The 16,023-nt window shown below is 43.6% G+C and overlaps 1 protein-coding gene across 2 annotated transcripts in view; it reads left to right on the top strand.

Annotated features, from left to right (window-relative positions):
* The first annotated feature begins 15 nt into the window (after positions 1-15).
* The window catches only part of RLIM (ring finger protein, LIM domain interacting), a 51,492-nt gene continuing 35,484 nt past the window's right edge, over positions 16-16,023 (top strand). For both annotated transcript variants that reach the window (XM_082264460.1, XM_082264461.1), the window contains exon 1: positions 16-135. The gene's annotated coding sequence lies outside the window, so the exon portion shown is untranslated. The remainder of the gene's footprint in view (positions 136-16,023) is intronic.

Here is a 16,023-nt window from a genome sequence, read left to right as displayed (position 1 = left end):
AAAGTCGAGGCCACGCCCCTCCCGCTCACTTCCGGGCTGCCTTCGTAACAATGGAGAAGATGGCGGAGTGAAGATTTCGTTGGGCGTAGGAGCCGGAAAAAGATTGGACACCGGAGCTAGCGGACTCTCCTCGCGGTATGTACACCGGGAGACATTCGGGGAAGCCCGGCGCTCCGGTCAGACGGTTTGTTATCTAAGTGGAGGGGGTGGCGGTAGAGGCAGAAGTAGGCCGCGGCGGGTGTGAAGTTGAGCGGTGAGCAGTAGGAGATGCCGAGGCTTTGCTGTGCTCGGGTAGGCCTGTATTGTTGGGGGCTGGGCTGGCCTCTCACTGATTTTAGCTGGGTCACGTCTCCGCTTCTCTATGAACGCCGCTCCTATCATGGACGCCGAGTGTGTGTTGTATAATGGACGCCGTGTGTATGGAGGGAGATGGCGGAACTCGCCTCAGGAGCGCCGCTCTCCGGGGTGTGTACTCCGCCCTGACCGTACACATCCCGGCCTCTCATGTCCCCTCCATCCCGGGGGTGACTGCAATGTGTCCCCAGGACAAGGCCGGCTGTGGTGAATAACCTTCTGCCCGCTGATGCCGGTAGATGAAGGTTTTCTCCTCCAACGGTCTATTTCTTCAGATTGTTCAGGAAAAAAATGAATGTACATAGCAAGCAGATCCCTGTCCAGTATGAAGGTTAGTACATAGCAAGCAGATCCCTGTCCAGTATGAAGGTTAGTACATAACAAGCAGATCCCTGCCCAGTATGAAGGGTTGTACATAGCAAGCAGATCCCTGTCCAGTATGAAGGTTAGTACATAGCAAGCAGATCCCTGCCCAGTATGAAGGGTTGTACATAGCAAGCAGATCCCTGTCCAGTATGAAGGTTAGTACATAGCAAGCAGATCCCTGTCCAGTATGAAGGTTAGTACATAGCAAGCAGATCCCTGCCCAGTATGAAGGGTTGTACATAACAAGCAGATCCCTGTCCAGTATGAAGGGTTGTACATAACAAGCAGATCCCTGCCCAGTATGAAGGTTAGTACATAACAAGCAAATCCCTGCCCAGTATGAAGGTTAGTACATAGCAAGCAGATCCCTGCCCAGTATGAAGGTTAGTACATAGCAAGCAGATCCCTGCCCAGTATGAAGGTTAGTACATAGCAAGCAGATCCCTGTCCAGTATGAAGGGTTGTACATAACAAGCAGATCCCTGCCCAGTATGAAGGTTAGTACATAACAAGCAAATCCCTGTCCAGTATGAAGGGTTGTACATAGCAAGCAGATCCCTGTCCAGTATGAAGGTTAGTACATAACAAGCAGATCCCTGCCCAGTATGAAGGGTTGTACATAGCAAGCAGATCCCTGCCCAGTATGAAGGTTAGTACATAGCAAGCAGATCCCTGCCCAGTATGAAGGTTAGTACATAGCAAGCAGATCCCTGCCCAGTATGAAGGTTAGTACATAGCAAGCAGATCCCTGCCCAGTATGAAGGTTAGTACATAGCAAGCAGATCCCTGCCCAGTATGAAGGTTAGTACATAGCAAGCAGATCCCTGTCCAGTATGAAGGGTTGTACATAGCAAGCAGATCCCTGTCCAGTATGAAGGTTAGTACATAACAAGCAGATCCCTGCCCAGTATGAAGGGTTGTACATAGCAAGCAGATCCCTGCCCAGTATGAAGGTTAGTACATAGCAAGCAGATCCCTGCCCAGTATGAAGGTTAGTACATAGCAAGCAGATCCCTGCCCAGTATGAAGGGTTGTACATAACAAGCAGATCCCTGTCCAGTATGAAGGGTTGTACATAACAAGCAGATCCCTGCCCAGTATGAAGGTTAGTACATAGCAAGCAGATCCCTGCCCAGTATGAAGGTTAGTACATAGCAAGCAGATCCCTGCCCAGTATGAAGGTTAGTACATAGCAAGCAGATCCCTGCCCAGTATGAAGGGTTGTACATAGCAAGCAGATCCCTGTCCAGTATGAAGGGTTGTACATAGCAAGCAGATCCCTGTCCAGTATGAAGGGTTGTACATAGCAAGCAGATCCCTGCCCAGTATGAAGGTTGGTACATAGCAAGCAGATCCCTGCCCAGTATGAAGGTTAGTACATAGCAAGCAGATCCCTGCCCAGTATGAAGGTTAGTACATAGCAAGCAGATCATTGTCCAGTATGAAGGTTAGTACATAGCAAGCAGATCCCTGCCCAGTATGAAGGTTAGTACATAGCAAGCAGATCCCTGTCCAGTATGAAGTTTAGTACATAACAAGCAGATCCCAGTCCAGTATGAAGGTTAGTACATAGCAAGCAGATCATTGTCCAGTATGAAGGTTAGTACATAGCAAGCAGATCCCTGTCCAGTATGAAGTTTAGTACATAACAAGCAGATCCCAGTCCAGTATGAAGGTTAGTACATAACAAGCAGATCCCTGTCCAGTATTAAGGGTTGTACATAGCAAGCAGATCCCTGCCCAGTATGAAGGTTAGTACATAACCAGCAGATCCCTGTCCAGTAAGAAGGTTAGTACATAACCAGCAGATCCCTGTCCAGTAAGGTTAGTACATAGCAAGCAGATCCCTGCCCAGTATGAATGTTAGTACATAACCAGCAGATCCCTGGGCAGTATGAAGGTTAGTACATAACAAGCAGATCCCTGTCCAGTATGAAGGTTAGTACATAACAAGCAGATCCCTGTCCAGTATGAAGGTTAGTACATAACAAGCAGATCCCTGTCCAGTATGAAGGTTAGTACATAACAAGCAGATCCCTGTCCAGTATGAAGGTTAGTACATAACAAACAGATCCCTGTCCAGTATGAAGGTTAGTACATAACAAGCAGATCCCTGTCCAGTATGAAGTTTAGTACATAGCAAGGCAGATCCTAGTCCAGTATGAAGGGTTGTACATAACAAGCAGATCCTTGTCCAGTATGAAGGTTAGTACATAACAAGCAGATCCCTGTCCAGTATGAATTTTAGTACATAGAAAGTAGATCCTAGTCCAGTATGAAGGTTAGTACATAACAAGTAGATCTTTGTCCTGTATGAAAGTTGGTACATAGCAAGTAGATCTTTTTCCAGTATGAAGGGTTGTACATAGAAAGTAGGTCCTAGTCCAGTATGAAGGGTTGTACATAGCAACAGGCTTTCAGCAGTGATGTCCCTGGTTCACCGTAGGAAAGGCTTACTTTACCTTTTAATGTTTTTTATGAAATCCTGGCCTGTCATGGCAGTGTACATTCAGACGCTTGGCCCTGCCCTGTTATAGGATGATGACTTATTTAATTGTCCTCTCAGGTGGTACTGAGGGTCAGATGTGTGGCCCCAGAAACTGACAAGTGACCCCTCGTCTGCATTCCTTGCCCATGCATGTCCAGTCTGCTCTCTCTGGCAGCTCTACATTCTGTAAGAGTGAAAGGGAGCAGCCTGTGCATGTGTGGGCAAGGAATGCAGTCAAGGGGATCACTTGTCGGTTTCTGGGGCCACACGTCTGGCCCTCGGTATGTCCTGACATCTGCAGGACAGAGAGGACAATGAAAGAAGAATTATTTTACAGAATGGACCCCAGCGTGTTAATGTACTGGGGATGTTGTGATTAGGCCACTTTATTACTCTTTGGGGGTCCTTTCACTTTCAGTCTGGCTGCATCTGTCAGTTTTAGACTGAACCACAGTGTATGTCTATGGGCAGGCTTTCATCTGTTTACATCTGCGTCTACAGAAAGAGGTCTGCATCCTTTTTCCATTTTTTGTGGGTGTAAGCGTCTGTTTCCTGTTTTCTTTGGAAGAAACTGATGTAACCAAAGTCAGTAACTGTAAGGTATTTCTAAGGACAAGGCATGACTCCACCATTAACATCTGTGTGAAAGCACCTTTAAAGTCTGTTTCCACCTTTGCAGGCAAATTTGCGAAACCCTACTATGTGTTTCTATTCACACAGCATACTTAAAGCATGGCTCAGCAAGCACCAGGTCACCATGGCGACAAGAAGTTTCGTCCTGGCGCCTGGGCAGCTGCCTAAATGCTCCCACCACTATGTATCCCGGGCTCCATTTGCCCATCTGCAGGACTAGTATTGCAGGTGCCACCAGGTGGGACCTGCTGTGTTGTTGACCCGAAAGTGACGCTCTTCCGGGTCCCCGTTGACAGTTCTCTGGTCATTAAGGCTGGGAAAGAATGTAATGTGATTTTGCATTACATTTAGTAAAGCACAGGGGGAGACACACGGGGTCTTTTAGACTCTGGATGTATCATTAAAGAGAACATGTCGCCAAAAAAAATTGTCACATAGGGGACTTTGTCCCCTATTGTCCCCTCTGTGATGGAAATTTTTTTTTTTTATTGTGAAAAATTAGTTGCACTCAAGCGCATAAAATCCCCCCACTCCCACATATATGCACATACAAAGCGTACACGGCAGGGCGCCTACGCCTGAAAACGATGATTGTAAAACACGCTACATATCTCCGCACACACTAGAGTGAACGCAATCACTCTGGCACCAGACCTCCTTCATAACGCTCAACTGATGACCTATAGAGGGCCTTTAAAGCATTGCCTATAGAAAATATAGAGAACTGACATAGTTAGGGCTAGATATGCTGGGTATCTATTAACTCATTGCAACCTTGGCTTTTATATTTACCAAAAAATTGGGTAATTTATTGTGTTTTTGTTCCCCTAGAAATAGCTTTTCATGTGTTTTTTACTGAAATATTACCTTTGCGGTAATATCGTGACATTTCAACTACCACCATTTTATTCTCTAGGGTGCCTTCTTTCAGAAAATATTTAATGTTTAGGGGTTGTATGTAATCTTCAGGCCTAAAAATTTTTTAACCACTTGCCGACCGCCGCACGACTATCTACGTCGGCGGTCAGCCCCTCACAGGCAAAGTGACGTAGGTCTACGTCGCTCGCCTGTGAGGGTCTAGGGAGCGAGCGCGCGCCGCCGGAGGCGCGCTCCCGCTCCCGAGTGGTCACGGACCCCCCCCCCCCCCCCCCCCCGCGCGTGTGACCGGCGGACCCGATCGCCGCCGGCCACTCTGCGATCGGCGGGGGAGAGGGAGAAAGTCAGGCAGCATGTGTAAACAAGCTGCCTGTCATTCTCCTCTCTGTATGAGAGATGATCACATGGATCTACTATGTAGATCCATTGATCACTCTGCATACAGTTGAAGCCACAGCCAATCACAGTTAGAATCACGCCCCTAGGGACACACACAGCCCCTCCCTCTCAAATAAAGTTAACCCCTTCACTACCAGTGTATTTTTACAGTAACAGTGCATATATATAGCACTGATTACTGTAGAAATGTCACTGGTAACCCCAAAAGTGTCAAAAATGTCAGTCAAGGGTCCGATCTGTCCGCCGCAATGTCGCAGTACCGCAAAAAAAATCGCAGATCGCCGCCATTACGCGTTAAAAAAAAAAAACAACAAAAATGACAAAAATCTTTCCCTTTGTTAGTAAACGCAATAACTTTTGCGCAAACCAATCAAAATACGCTTTTTGCGATTTTTTTTTTTTTTTTTTTTTTTTTTTTTTTTTTTTTTTTTTTTTACCAAACATAGGTAGCATAAAACAAATTGGCCGAAAATATTAAATTTTGATTTTTACATTTTTTTTGGGGGGAATTTCATATAAAAAAAGGGAAAAATATTGCTATTTTTGCAAAATTTACACTCTTTTTTTGTTTATAGCGCGTGATCAAAAAATCGCACAGGTGATCAAATACCGCCAAAAGAAAGCTCTGTTTGTGGGAAAAAAAGGACGCCAAATTCGTTTAGGTACAGCGTCACACGACCGCGCAATTGTCCGTTAAAGTCACGCAGTGCCGAATCGCAAAATACCCTCTGGTCGTTTAGCAGCCAAATCCTCCGGGGCTTAAGTGGTTAAACATTCAAAAACGGCTCTGGCTGTGAAAAGGTTAAAGGATAAGTTCACCTTCGGGAACATGTTCTACCCTTTTTTACTTGCTTTTATCTAAACGTATTAAACACACCTGGATGGCGGCGACTTTTTTTTTTTAACAGATGAATCCAATACCCTCCATAAGAAGAGATGAAGCCATCCTTAAAAAAAAAAAAAAAAACCTTCTGCCTTTGCAATTCCTTTATCTTAATGCTTTCTATGCATCAGAATAAAAAAAACCCTCTTTGTGCAGCAGCCTCCCCAGCCCCCCTAATACTTACCTGAGCTCCATCTCTGTCCAGCGATGTCCACAAGTCAGTTTCTCTCCTGATTGGCTGAAACAGCTGAAGCACCATTGGCTCCTGCGGCTGTCAATCAAAGCGGTAGCCAATTGGGAGAGAGATGGGGTGGGGGGGGAGCTCAACGGCCGCTCTGTGTTTGAATGGACACACACAGCTTCAACTCTGCTAGGAGCAGTGAAGAGGGACCCGAGAAGAGGAGGATTTTGGGCTGCTCTGTGCAAAACCACTTCACAGGGCAGGTAAGTAAGTATAACATAGTTGTCATTTAATTAAAAAAAAGAGAGAGACTTGTTTACAATCACTTTGTTTTGACCTGTCCAAGTGATTGTAAACAACTGTTTTTTTATTTTTTTTCTTGATCTTTGCACCCTTTATTAGGAAAGGCATGTGCACATCTAGTTTAAAGAGTTCCGGGCACAAAAAAAAAAAAAAAATGTCAATGAAAATACCCCCGGGACAGTCAGGGCTAGTACATTCCACAATGGCTAGCCTCTGATCTGTCCCGGTTCGCACTTGCATGCAAGAAGAAATACTCACTTTTAAAATGTCTTCTCCAGCGCTGCCATCTCAGGTGTGGGCAGCTTGAAGCCAGCGCGATCCTCTTCTGTGTCCTCTTCCGTCTTCTTTGGTCCCACGATGCACTGCACCGGCCCCGCCGTCACTTCCAGGGCCGCAGCGTCATCCCTGCACAGCTTCTGGGCATGCCCAGAAGCTGTTTAGCAAGGTATGACATGCCTGAACTGGAACTGACGTCGGGGCCGGTGCAGGTGCATTGATTCCTGGGAGCGATGACGTTCAGCTCCCAGGAATCATTGAAAAGCGGAAGTGACGACGTAGGACGTGGCCGCCAAGGGAGGAAGTGGAAGAAAGGTGTATATTTTTCTGCAATTACAAGGTAAGTAAAAAAAAAAAAAATCGTAACTACCCATTTCTGTTTCAGGTGACCTATAGCAAGCGGATGGCCCAAAATAGTCTGTCGATTTTGGGGCCGAAACTCCGCTTTAAGTGACGGTTTACATTTGTGCGATGCGGGGACTCTGCCAATATGCAGCGTGTTCCCGTATCGCATCCGCACCTCTGGCAGTTCACACTGCCATATGCGATACGCAGGGGGTATCAATTACAAGTTAACGACACCCCCAGTTGCAATCGCATATCGCAGTGCGATCTGTAAATTCGCACAGAATCAGATCGCACTAGTGTGAACCACTATGCAATCCGATTCTGCTGCGAATAAAAAAAAAAGCCTCATGTGCGAGTTTAGTGCAGATGCGGTGCAAATTCAGCCATACAAAGTGCAGTGCGCTCCGAATTACATGCAATCTCCGCAATCGCACAAATGTGAACCGGGGCTTAAACTGATAATGAGATCTGTCTGCACAATACAGACCGGGTTTATTATGGTAAACCTAACTCTCCAACCCTCTACTTAGCATTATATTGAAGGGGAAAGCCAAGTTAGATTTTTATAGGATTTTTTAGCAGTAAAATGTTATCGGCAATGTTTACGTTTTTATACTATGTGAGTGGGAACATGCAAGCAAATATGACTATGGGTGCTCAACTCATGGCTCTCCAGTTGTTGCTGCTCTACAGTTCTCATCATGCCTTTGGGAGTCATGCTTGTAATATCAGCCTTGCAGTGCCTCATGGGACTTGTAGTTCTGCAACATCAGGAGGGGCACAGGTTGAGCACCCATGATGTAGGAGTTATCCCAAATCAGCCACAAAGGTATTTTGGAAAAACACTTTAACCACTTCCCTACCACGCTAGAGGCAAAACACAGCTACAGTTCTGCAAGGGCATCCATGAATGTCCTCCCAGAACTGCATGCCTACTGGGATACATGTTGAGCATGCCTGGTGACCCCTGTGTCCTTTGGACACAGCTGATCAGAGATCGGTAAAGGGCCAATCACAGCTGGTCACATGTAAACAGACTTGCTGATTATTGGCTTTGCTTTCCTCACATGTTGTCTCTCTGTGAGGAAAGGAGAACCGATAACCAGCAAGGCTGACAGGCACAATGAGTACATTGTTTATACTGATGATCAGGGGACTGATCCTCAGTAACCAGGAAAAATTACTTTAAAAATGTAACTAAGAAAAACGTTTGTTTTTTTTTTTTCCCCCCAAAATTTTCTGTCTTTGTTTAGCAAAATATTCCAGCGGTGATTAATTGCTTGCTGACCACCTCACGTAGAAGTACGATGGCAGAACAGCTCCTCTGTGCTGGATCACGTACCTAATACATGGCCCGTTACTTCCAGGTAGGGGAGCGCACATGCGTGTGCTGTGTCGGCACCCCGGCTGTGCTGTGATGAGCCACAGCACAAGCCGATCAGCAGGTATCAGCCAATGGATGTCCGCCCATTCGCAAGGAGAAACACAGAACAGATCTGAAACACAGAAGAGAAAGAATATACTTTTCATTTATGTACAGTGTTGCATGAGTACACAATTGTCAATCAAACTAGCGCAGTGCTGAAAAGAAAAAAATGGCCTGGTCACGAAAGGGGGGGGGGTAAATCGGTGGTTGGAGTCCCCCTGTCAGAACACAATATAACATCAGAGGAACATCAGAGGAGGCTGCTGTACTAACATCGGATAGCTAGTACAGCGGATTCCCCTAAGCTTGTTTTTTTTTTTTTTTTTATTCAGCCCTGCTGGGTTGAACAAAAGAAAAACTACTGGTGCGTACGAGGCACTACACTAACCAGTGCGCTAGCTATATAAACTGTATGTAGCCTCTGATACATATAGTACATAGCATTGTGTCCTGGCTGTGAGATGAGAGCTTCCGGTTTCACACCCAAAACAAATCAGCCGGGCTAAGCAGCAATCAGCCATTCATAGGTAGCTTTGTATTCAGCAAATGAATACAAAGCTTCCTCTGCTTGGCTGAGGCGGACAGATGTCTGTCTTCTACTCAGCCAATCAATGGAAGCTGTTTATTCATTCAAAGAATACAACGCTGCCTATGACTGGCTGAGCGACGCTGTTTTGTTGCAGGTGTGGGATAGGAAGGTCTCGTCTCGTACCTGGAACACAACACTGTACATAGCTGAGGCTACATACAGTTTAAATAGCGTGCCCAGTTGGCGTACCTCTTAGTTTATGAAACTTATTTTGGGCCATCTTGGGAGCTGGGGTAGAGGATGCAGATTCTGTAACAAGTAACATGTTCCAAAAAAATGACATTTTTAAAGTGGAACTAAACACATCTATTTAATGTTTCACAAATAGGTACCTTCTAGGCATGCCGTTAATAGTATTTATCACAATTGCTTTTGTGCAGAACTGAACTGTTAAAGCAGTGCTCCACTCAAAAGAGGAAGTTCCGCTTGTCTGCCTACTCCCCCCCCCCCCCCTCCCTTCTGCTGCCACATTTTGGGGGCGTGGGAACCAGGAATTGACAGGTACCTGCTCCCACTTCCTGCTCAGTTTGCCAAGTGCAGCACCATGGCAACTGCATATCAAACAGGAAGCTTAGAGGACAGCTTCTTTGGCTGTAGGTAGGTTTAGTTCAACTTTAATGCTGATGTAAATTCTTGCCTTGTGTGATGTTTCTTGATGTGTGTACATCTTCTTCCTTCAGATCTTCCCCTCAGTGCTCACACCGCTGCCTGCTGCTACTATATCTCCTCCTTACATTGACCCAAGGAGACACATGTGTTATGTATCATTTTGTGAGGCCTGTAAATACCAGGACAGTATAAATAACCCCCTTTTTGGAAATTAGACTGTCCAAGGTATTTAGTAAAAGGCATGGGAAGTTTTTTTTTTTTCCCCCCATGATAAATATTTGGCGCACAACAGAAGTGCTATTTGTCCCATAAGGCTGCAGACAATTAGGCTCCATGTACACGGGACGCTGGAAATGGCCGTTTAGGAGCAGTTGGGCATTTTTTTCAGAAGCCCCTGAACCCATCTACATTTTCTTATCTGTCCATGTACACCAGGTCGTTTACAGTCATTTGCAGGCAGTTGCGTTCAGGGACTGTTTTTAGAACGCAATTATTTGCGTTCGAACGTGTGTTTCCCGGCGTTTCAAACGCACAAACGCGTCCGAACGTGTCTGAACGCGTCCGAACGCGATGACCCGCGTTTAGCGTTCGCGTTTTTCCATTTTTAAAGGGGAATAATTTTTTTGACCTCTAGGAACGCTTCTAAACGCAAACGCCCCTAAACGCGGGTACAAACGCGACTGAACGGACGTTTCAAACGTCCTAAAAATTCCAGCATTCAAAGGGACTTTTAACAACGTCCCGTGTACATGGAGCCTAAGAGTGGATAAATAAATTAATAATAGAATGTCCACAGAACTGTCAATGCACTGTGCAATAAGTCTCTAAAATTGAGGAAAGTCTCTAGCGCATGCATTTGGAGGCAGCCAGTTACAATAGGAACTAGAAAGAACTCTGTAGGAGACAAGAAAAGAGAATGGTGCCTTCTAACTGCAGTAGAACTTTACTTTATTTTCTAAAAATGGCAACTCACAAAAGTAATAAAGGAGCACGCATGCTCCGAACGTATGCTGCCTCCTCCACTCGCACACCCAGACGTGACGTCATCTCACCGCATTCCCAAGTACACCAGGTAGTGCCAGAATCCACTAGCTGTCTTTATGCCACCCCAGGACACAGTGGGAACCCCTCAGGAGTTGCACAGTGGGACTTATGCCCCGTACACATGTGCAGATTATCTGCAGACTTTTGTCTGCAGACTTACCTTTTCTATGTAGTGCAAGGGCCTGTTGGATTGCATACAAATTGAAAGTGTTTAGGTTTGACCTCATATTATATGGTTTTGGTAAGTCTGCAGACAAAAGTCTGCAGATAATCTGCATGTGTGTATGGGGCATTAGTGTTATACAAGTGCATCTTCCTTCACTGTTGTGAGTTGCCAACTTTTAGAAAATACAGAATGTAAAGCTCTACTGCACTTGGAAGGTGCCGTTCTCATTTCATGGCAGGTTTTTTGAAGTTGTAATTTTGTTACAATTTTTTGGGAATTTATTTATTTTATATATATATATATATATATATATATATATATATATACACACACACTCACTCTGATCAGAGCAGTACAGAATCATCATATAACTGCAGTAATCAGGAACACTGGTGACTTTTATTTGTAATTTCTGTGACCAGAGCAATACAGTGTCACCATAGTAACACTATATTACTCTGGGGAGGAGATCAGGATTTTATTTTTTACACACTATGATTGCTTAGAACAGTGAATTTCACTGTTCTAAGCAACCTTTTTTTCTGAATGAAATCCATTCAGTGTTTACTGTTGTGATTAGCTGTGATTGTTCCACAGCTAATCACATGGTACAGATGGGCTGAGACTGGCCTTGTCTGTACCATGTGATCACTGTGATCAATCGCAAAGCCCAACACAATAGTACACAGTGAATCGAAGAAATCCATTGTGTGCAATTATCATGTGATCTGCTGTGATTGGTCACAGTGATCACATGGTATCGACAGCAGATCAGTACACTGATCTGTCATCCACTGTGCCTGGTGGACATAGCTGGTGACAGATTACACCGTAGTGCACCCTGATCCTGGAGGGACGTCATATAACGTTCACCGAGAACGGTAAATTTCCTGCCCAGCTGTCCATTTACTATAGGCCAGGCAGGAAGAGGTTAAAGTGTTTACTACTTTATTCTGCTTCCTATCTGCTAGAGCTGCACGATTAATCGTATGAAAATCGCGATCTCGATTCACCCCGCCCCCCCCCCCCAGACGATCTAAACCTGACATATGCTCCATTCTTTGTGAGGAAGCAGAGAGAACAGCTGTGGAAAAAAAAAAAGCCTCCCGCAAACAAACGCCTATCAGCATAAGTCTCCCAGTAACTATAAACAAAATGATTACATTGTATCTTTTCCTTCCCTCTGCCAGGGAAAAAGGAAGTTTAACCTCTTAAAGACTAGACCTTTTTCTGACACTTGTTGCTTGCAAGTTAAAATCAGCTTTTTTTGCTAGAAAAGTACTTGGAACCCCCAAACATTTTATATATTTTTTTAGCAGAGACCCTACAGAATAAAATGGCGATTGTTGTAATATTTTGTCGCACTGTATTTGCGCAACAGTCTTTCAAACGCAATTAATAGACTTTAATGAATTAAAAAAAAAAACGTAACAGTAAAGTTATCCCAATTTTTTTTTGTTACACAGAGAATCGTGATCTTTATTCAAAGCTAAAAAATCGTGATTCTCATTTTGGCCAGAATCGTGCAGCTCTACTATCTGCAAAGTACCTAGTTATGAAGGCTGTGGTACTTTGGGTACTCATTGTACGTACTTTGCATTAGCAATGTACCAGAAATCTTTCCTTGCAATTCTGGGGCGATGATTGATGTTTTCCTATTAAAGCGGAACTAAATTCATGAAAAAAAATTGCTAGATTTTTTTTTTTTTGGCAGAAGTGAAAAACCTCTGGTGCATTTACTCCTAGTAGAATTTTATTTAGTGAACACTGCTTGTTGCTCAGTACAGTTTATACTTCTGGCTCTTTTCTGGCATCTGTAAGATGGCAAGAATGGAGCCAGGTGTCAAGGTGATGTTTTGCAAGTGTTACCTCACTCGTTGGTGATTGTCCAGTCACTGAGTCAAAAAATATCTGTGAAGTGCACCATGCTAGTTGTAATGCTCTGCATTAATAAAATGGAATAAAACCCATTAATTTAACAATTTCCCAAAATGGTTACATTCAAGGCATGCTGTAAATAACTGTCACACGTGCTTGTGTTCGCAAACAAACTGTCAAAACACCAAGTTGCTGGTGTCATTTCTGATCACATGTGCAGCACCATAACATCTGCATATCAGAGACCAAGGTAGCAGCTTCTCTGGCTGTAAAGGACAGGTGGGTTTAGTTCCACTTTTAAGTTATGAGTAACTGCTGGCAAAGTAATTGTCTCCTTTTTCAGATATAACTGTTTTCTTTGATCCTGTAGTGACAGGCTCATTTTATAGAGGACTTGGCAGCTCCCATGCAAAATTCACCAATATTTAATTAGTAAAAGGTTGGATATGTCAAAAGTAGTCCTATCAAGAATAAAATGTATATTACAAGGCCAGTGTTGTCTTCTTTGCTGCAGACGTTCCTCTGATGCCCATCATGATGCAGCCCCAGGTTTTACCCATGCAGGTTAAGACACAGCCTCCTGGAATGTGTAATGTGACTATCCTACAAGGGTATAGGAAGCCAGTATGTCACCTTCGGCTAGGCAAAAAAATCAGAAAGTTGTATCTAAGGCAGGAAATACATTATGCAATCTTCTTTTCTTGAAAATTGCTTGATTTCCCCATCAACACAATTACTGTTAATGGAGGAATCTCTCCCACAGTGTAATTGTGCGCTGCCAGCGGGGGAAGCCTTCCTCACCGGCTGAGTACAAGGATTACTGCTGGCGACTATAGCCGCTGGCAGTGATTGTGCGAAAACAACCCGTAAGGCTGGTTGTACTGAAGGCAATCGATGGATCAATTTCAGTAAAACCATCTTGCCCACAGAGAGCATAGATTCCTCCATTTATGCTGAGAAGCTCGGATGAAGGAATGTTCTATGTCAGCTATTTTATTACAGCTGGCACTGGCATCAGATATTGAAGGAAAAAAGAATGAATTTGCTCCTTGAAGGTAGGGACTGATGTGAACGTACAATATGTATGTAAAGTGCTGCGTAAATTGATGGCGCTATATTAGTAACAATAAATTGTTATAGTTTATAAGTTGATTTGTAGTGTTATCCCCTGTGGTGTAATGTCATTGATTGAAGCTAGGAGTCTATCTTTCTGACCATGTTTTATGTTAAACCCACATTTTACTATGAAATGTGGCCACAGCCTGCAAATACTTATCATTTGTAAAGGAGAACTCGTGGAAATTTTCTGACAGGCTTTTATTTATAATGGCCTTAATAGACATGATGGTCAAGGCAGACTGCCGTTCTGTCAGGCCGTAAGAGAGAGCTTGTGTTCCTACTAACAAGGAACACAGATCTCTCTTCCTGCAGTAAGTCCATTCTCCCTACAGTTAGAAAGCACTCCCTAGGAGCACACGTAACCCCTTGGTCACACCTGATGTTAACCCTTTCCCTGCCAGTGTCATTTATACAGTAACCGTGCATATTTTTAGCACTGATCACTGGATTGGTGTCACTGGTATTCACAAAGTGTCAGATTTGTCCGCTGAAATGTCGCAGTCACGCTAAAAATCCCTGATCATCACCGTTACTAATAAAAACAATAAAACTAAAAAGTCCATAAATCTATCCCATAGTTTGTAAATGCTATAACTTTTGCGCAAACAAATCAATATATTCTTTTTTGGGATTTTTTTTACACCAAAAATATGTAGCAGAATACAAATTGGCCTAAACTGATAAAGAAATTTTGATTTCATTTTCTTTTGTCTTTTTTTTTTTTATAGCGCAAAAAATAAAAACTGCAGAAGTGATCAACTAACACCAAAAAAGCCCTCTTTTTTTGGAAAAAGGACATCAATTTTATTTGGGTACAATTGTCAGAGGTTGTAAACTCAATTTTTTGCGTCACTGGCTGCATGTAAGGTAAATATCTCCTAAACGGTGCATGTTTAGAAGATATTTACAGTACCTATAGGTACAACTTGCAGAGGAGGGTTTACTTCCTCTTTAAAGCAACACGGTGCTGTATCGCAAAAAATGGCCTGGTCATAAAGATGGTAAAACATTCTGGAGCTGAAGTGGTTAAAGCAGGACTTCCACTTTTAAATGGAACTCTGCTTTAAAGGGCATTCATTATCTTTAGGTAACAGTGTTGTGAAGAATGTTGCAGTTTTTATATCCTGTACAGATTGATTATTCTACCCACATAGTCCTTTTTGTGAAACTTCTTGGCTGTCCCTGGTGGGGCCAGTATATTAAGTGTATGTAAATCCTAAAAGTTAATTTCTCCTATTTACTCTATTTTGGTCAAGTAAATAGGCCATTTTAATCATATTGTCATATCTACAAAAAAAACGTAATCATGCCATAATTCTACGGAGCCTGTAAACTGTGATGTACAGAACTCTCGCCGTGTTATCAGCTCTGTCCAGTTTTCTCTGTGAACTACAGAACACTACCTCCCCATGTTATGGAGATTAGGTGTAGCAGGTCTCAGTTCAGTATATTTTTTAAAACCGTTTAGCTGAATTTTAGCAGCTGCAGGTAGATGTAAATACCACCACAGCTAGTGTCCAAAGCCAGTGGAGGAAATTGATGAGCACTGTCCTGATCCCATTATAGCGCTATTTTGGGATCTCTTGCTTAAGGTGCATTTGATTTAAATCATGATTTTTAAAGAGCAACTGTCATCTCTGTTCCCACAGCGGCTCCTCCTCTGACCTGCTGTTGACTCAGACAGTCCCGTTCACTGGTGATGCGAAAGGTGAGGGACGTGGCGGCAGCAGGTGAGTGGATGCCTGTTAACAAGCACTGCCATGATGGATCTGAAATGAAAGGTGCTCTTTAAATGTAAGGACTTATTCTTGCTGGTAGTTAGAATCTTTAATATTTGCAAACAAAATGAAAGTTTCCTGTTTAGAATAATAAGCTGTCGGGTTAGTAAAACAGCGATATCGGATCCAAATCTATCATACAGTTTGTAGTGTACATATATTTGCAAAACAATGGGCTACAGGAATATTCCTGAACTTTATCTCATAGTTACTGTGCAATTGTGTGAATGCATCAATGCAGTGCATGTTATCTCCACTTGCAGAGCTTAGATTATTTCAATGAGTTTACCAAAAATGTAAATATTGC

This window comes from Pelophylax lessonae, assembly GCF_965119305.1.
Source record: "Pelophylax lessonae genome assembly, chromosome: 7".
Lineage (NCBI taxonomy): Eukaryota > Metazoa > Chordata > Amphibia > Anura > Ranidae > Pelophylax > Pelophylax lessonae.
The sequence above is the reverse complement of the archived record's forward strand: the minus strand, read 5'-3'. Positions and strand labels throughout refer to the sequence as shown.